A 6,136-nucleotide genomic window follows, 5' to 3' on the forward strand; every position below is an offset into this window, starting at 1 on the left:
GGATTCATTTATATGGAAAACTATGCTGGTTCCTCTACCCTTTTAATATTTGATGTTGCATGAGCCTCCTTCACAGTCGGGATAAGCGTTCTGTGGCTTCGATGGGACTTTTTGGGCTCCTGGGTTAAGAAAAAACAATGAGAGGGGGAGATACTGTCATTTCTTTTCCAGTCCTCATCTGTCTGCCCTCCTCCCGCACCTCATCCAGATGCTTTGTTGCTAAATTGACTGTCGAGGATTTGAGGGGGCAAGGCGGGACATTGAGGGGGTCCAAAAATAAATTTGGTTTGTGGGTGATGGTGGTAGTGGTATGTTTTTATTATTATTTTATTTTGTTGTAGTAAAATATGCATAATATAGAATTTACCATTTTAACCATTTTTAGGTGTGCAGTTCAGTGGCATTAAGCTCATTCACATTGTTGTGCAACCATCACCACCATCCATCTCGAGAACTTTTCCATCTTCCCAAACTAACACTCTGTTCCCATTAAACACTACCTCCCCATCCCCTTTACCGCCAGCCCTCGGCAACCACCATTCTGCTTTCTGTCTCTATGAACTTGACTCCTCTAGGTACCTCATATAAGTGGAATCATAGAGTATTTGTCCCTTAGTGTCTGATTTTTTCCTTTTAGCATAATGTCCTCAAGGTTCATCTGTGTTGTAGCATGTGTTGGTACTTCCTTCCTTTTTAAGGCTGAATAATATTGCATTGCATGTATACACCACATTTTGTTTATCCATTCATTCATCGATGGACTTCTGGGTTGTCTACCATTTATTGAATGTTACAGGTTGCCAGCCAGCCATGTTAGGTGTTTACATACTTACAGACATCTAATTTAATTCTCACCAGGGCCATTTCTGGTTGAGAAAAGGAAGCCGGGAGAGATGAAGGATCTTGCTTGAGGTAACCTGCTATGAATTGGTGGAACTGAGATTTGGTTTTAGGGCTGTCTGACTCTAAAACTATAGTTCTCGAATGTTGCTGAGTTCCAGGATTGCTTAGGGGAATCTGTTAAAAATGAAGATTCCTGGGCCCTGTCTTGAGCTATTCCAATTCAGAAAGTCTGGAGTGGGACCCAGGAATCTGTATCTTAGCAAGCACCCTGCTCTGATATAGGTGATCAGAGAACCAGAGCTTGCTCAGTAAGCTGTAAGGTCTAGGGTTTTGACAACAATCCCATATGACCGTTCCTAAGGGAATTGGAGGCAGTTTCTCAAAAAACATCTTCAGATAAGATAAACAGCTGTTTTCTGGGTAAAGGAGCATTGGGAGAGACTTTTGCATGAATCCATAAAGAGTTCATATGCAGGAGCGTGTGTGAGGGCCTGCAGTTTGGGCCCTGAGCGTCTTAGCAGCCTAAGCAGAGAGTGAAACAGGATCAGCCACAAGACGTATCCAGCTCATCACATAAAACATACCACCAGAAGCACAGCTATTGCGTGCATTTTGGTCTGAAGGCTCCTCATTGAGAAGACCCTGTGCTGTAATAGGAAATAGTCACAAACGCCCCTGAGTCAACACAATAGGACCATCCTAGGACTGGGTCTTTAGGGTGAGCCAAGGCGTGATGCTAATGAACAGTGCGGTAGAAACAGACCTGGAGAAAAGCGTGCTGAACCTCTTCAAGCCTGCTTTTCTGCAGGGGTGGAATGGAGTTCTGCGGAATCTGAAACAGATCCCCTGGCTCCTTGCTAGATGGCTGGCCTGCCTTAGCCCCTCCATTCTCTGGTTCCTCTCTGGAGCCTGCCGGTCCCCCTGCCCCGGAGAGAAGAGCCCAGCAGGAGCCTCAACGTTAATGACTGGGATGCTTGTCTTCAAAGTTTGCAGAGCCCTCGGCCTCCACCCAGTGGCCAGGTTGGCCCTTCTTCCTTTGGCATGCAAGAAAAGCCGCTGTCTGGTTGAGAGAGCCTTGCTATAAATCAAAGTGTCACCACTTAGCCAGTAGAAGTGATTTAATTAATCCGCTGTGTTGTCCCCTGAGCATTACTGCACCTGACTGCTAATCAACTTCCATCAGCAGGAGGAAAATACAGGCCCCCTTTCTCTGAACCACATTGCATGAGATGAAGGAGCAGAGGAGGGGGGAGAAAAAGTTAATTGCAGCAGGGGAGCCCAAACTGTCACAAGAAGAAAGTCTCTTGTCTGGCATCTGCCTCTTTATACGCTGTCATCTCCGTCTCGGATGAGCTGCAGGAGAGGACCACGTTTTAGTGATATTAATATAGACGTTATCTATTGTCCATATCTATTTATCAGAAATAATATCTTGCCTGGAAACCACGACAGCTGGCATATTGCAAAAAGGAACTGTTCTTTTATCATCCACCCAGTATGTAGACCTTTAAAAAAATGCACAAAACCTTCATTGATAATCCGATAAGACTGCGAGTTTATGTATCTATCTCTTGGGCACAGGAACGTTTTTGACAGATGACCACCCCAATTTCTGTCACATTCAGGCAAAATAAATGCAAGCCATTTCTCTGTGATGTAATTAGGCAGATCTAGTTAATGCTATAGTGTTTTGAAGGTGAAATGAGCTATTGTAATGAGAATTCCAAGGATACTTGAAACCTTGAAGAGCCTTAAATCTTTTCCTGAATGGTAGCTACTACGGCTCCATTTTATAGATGGGAGAAACCAAGGCAAACAAGGGTTGGGGGAATTTTCAGAAAGTTGCAAAGCCGAAATGAGTGTTTTGGAACTGGGATCCATCCCCTATTGGGGGAAAGGAGGGTGGCTAAGATTCTATTTTAAAGCATGGGTTTATCTGGAACTGAATTCTTTTCTGATTACTGAGCACTTATACTGTAAAAAGAAACATAGAAATTCTCTTTAGCAGGATGAAGACCAGAAAATCTTTTATCTGATCCAAAAAATGACATCTTGCATCAATTATACATAAACTTTGTGTTTTTTTTCCCACCAGAGGAAGCCCCCTACCTCCCCCCCAACCAAGCAAACGAGTTCCTGCCCCGCTTATGTGGGTGAGTCATTCTGCCCTTAAAGATGGGGTGGGGGCAGCGTTCGCCCGCCCAGAACACCGTGTTTCAGCACAGATGTGCTGGGGATCCGACCTCGGTGGTGCTACAGTTGATGGACGTGCCTTTTAAAGGAAAGATTGCCCTGGAATCTAATTCCACTAAATTTGAGCCCCCAGGGCGTGCAAGGACTTCACCGGGTACCTCCACGCAAGGCCTCTTTATTATGACCGCTGGGCCAGGGCCACCGCTAGAATTCTGGATGGGCGACAGGGTGAAGGAGAGAGCGTCTCTCCATCGTTATTAAGTCGAAATCTGGTTAAGATGGTCATCTAGGGCGGCCTTAAGGGGAAAGGCTGTCATTAAGAGAGATGCGGTGGTGTGTGCAGTCCGCCAACACTAGGGGGCAGTACCACCTCCTCCTCGCCCTGGACGCGGCTTCTCTAGAGCGGCTTTCGTCTTGCCTGAAGGACAACTAGTGCTGCCTGGGAGAGGAGACAGGGGGCGCTGGCCTCCGCGAACTGAGGTTCACGGGCACCCTTGCAGGGGTGAAGTCCGGCCCCTGTCTGTTGCTGGGGGTAGTGCAAAAAGGACCGAGATCGGGGCCCCATAGAACTGGGTGGAAACTGATTGTGCTCCTGAGTGCGTCTGTGTGCGGCCGTCTCTGGACTCAGTTTCCTTATCTGCAAAATGGGAACACCCATCTCCCAGAATGGACATCACGATGAAGTGAAATCGTACATACAAAAACCCCCAGCACAGCACTAGGCACATAGGAGCTGCTAAGTAAATGCAGCTTCCTTGCCTCTCTCCCCACCCAGTGGGCTGTTACAGACACAGCGACGCACTCTTCACTCTTCCCACGTGGACCTCTCATTTCAAGAGTTTCCACCACAGCCATTCAGCCGCACTCCAGGCTGACTTGGGGCGTGGAGGGGCCAGCCAGGGAGCCCTTTATTGTTGGTTTGTTTATTTTTATACACAACTTAAGAACATCTGTTCTGACATATTCCCGGGTCGCAAACAGGAAGAGAACAAGGCTGATATTTCTCAGGCACTGGTGCCTTAGCGCATCTGTAATTGGAAAGCAAAATGGTTCGCCTTGCCTCTCCATTTGTCATAAACGTTTCGCTTGAAAGAGAAGCCAGTGTTATTGTGCTCAGGGCTTACACTGTATGCAAACAGGTATGCATTACAGGGGAATCTCCTAAGTGAGAAATGGCAAAGCGTTGTGAAACCTATGGCAAAGGTCTGTGCCACTTTATTGTAGACAAAAGACCAGCCACTGGGAGTGGGAGTCGACTGCAGCCCTTTTCTGCTTCCTTGAATTGGAAGCATATTCTCTTTTTCTTGGTTCATCCCCTCCTTGAGATGGACCTGATAATGTTGGTGCCCAGAGGTTCACCTAGGGTAGGAGAGCAAGTGCATTTGTTGAAACAACATTTACTGAGCGCCTACTCTAACCTGATCTGCACTAAGTGATAAATAAGAGACCGCCTATGCCCTTAGGTAATAATTATAATGGAGAGTGGTGAGTGTCGCAGTGAGCTATGGGAATGCAAAGAGGGAGTCAGGAAAGGCTTCATGAGAAGTTTGCCAGGCAGCAAAGGAGGAAGGAGATTAGCGGGCAGAAGGAAGAGCTTCTACCAAGAGCAGAAGAGCTAACAAAAAAGTGCTAGAGTTATCAAATAACATCATTTGATAGTTATATGCCATATCAAATACCGAACAGTGTGCTGACTGCTTTAACGTACATCGTCTCATTGAATCCGCCAACATCCTGCAAAGAGTAAGTGCTATTATCCCTATTTTTCAGATGATGCTAGGAGAGACTGCATCGCTTGGCCGAGGTGAAAGCTAACAAGTGGAGAACTGAGATTTCCCCCAGGTCTGCCCTCCCCCTGCCCCCATGCTTTCCCCCAGCGGTGTGCTGCTTGGTATGACTTGAACATAGAAGATGGACCTGGAGAGCTGTAGGGGGATAGATTGCAAAGGACTTTTCATGCTGTGTTATGGAGTTTGGACTTTTTCCTGTAGGCGATGGGAAGCCAGCAGAAGTTTTTAAGTGGATGTTGATTCCGTTACCAGTGGGAGATGGATGGGAGAAATACCCTGTGTCGGACTGCCGCCCGGAACCATGGCTGCCCATCAGAATCAGCGCTGCCCACCCAGTGTCCCCTTATGACTGGCTGCTTGGCTGAAAGAACCAGATTATCAGGGAGGACGAGTCTCACAGGTGAGATGGAAAGGCAGCCTTTTTCTTCTCTTTATCTTTTTTGGCTTGGATCTACTTTTTTGTTTTTTACTAGAAAGCTCACATAGGCATATAAGTGAAAAAAAATTAAGTGGTACAAAAAGAAAAATGAAAGTAAAATCTCCTTCTAACTCGTCCCACTCCCCAGATGTACCCACTGTTAACAATTTCTTGTATGGCTTTCCTGAAATTTTCTATTCATATATGAGGATACATATATGTATAACTCTCCTTTTAAACTTTTAATTTTACCTATTTTTGATCAGTTAATACATGTACATGGTTCAACATTCAAAAGGGTTTTACAGTGAAAGATCTCTCTCCCACTGCTGACTCCCACCTCTCTGTTCTCTTCCAAATGTCACCATTTTCTTGTGTTTATGAAAAGATAGTTTATGCATATGCAGACTAATACTTACACGTGTTATTTCTCTTTTGCCTTCAAGTACAAAAGCTCTAGAATATGCTACGTGCACTGTTCTATTTCTTGCTCTTTTGTTTCGTGATGATAATTTTTAGAACTCCAATATTTAGATAGTGTTTACCAGGTACCATGAGCCCTTCTAAATGTTTCCTATGCATTATCCCATTTAATCCTATGATGGGGGCACTGCTATGGTCCCCATTCACTGGGGAGGAAACTGAGGCACAGAGAGATTGAGTGACTTACCCAAGGTCGTTTTGTGACCTTGGACTTGAACTGAAATAAGGCAGGAGAGGCCGTGCCACTGCCAGTCGGGGCTAGTCTGATGATGTTCGGGTCTCGCTTTTTTTTTTTTTGTATCAGCATAACGTGGAGATATTTCCAGATCAGCACATATAGACTTCTTAATTCTTTTACATGGCTGGATACTTAATTTTAGCTACTTCATCATTTGCCTGTTGGTGGATA

The sequence above is a fragment of the Ceratotherium simum genome, chromosome 35, assembly GCF_057802395.1.
Source record: "Ceratotherium simum simum isolate JZ-2026a chromosome 35, ASM5780239v1, whole genome shotgun sequence".
Taxonomy (NCBI): Eukaryota; Metazoa; Chordata; class Mammalia; order Perissodactyla; family Rhinocerotidae; genus Ceratotherium; species Ceratotherium simum.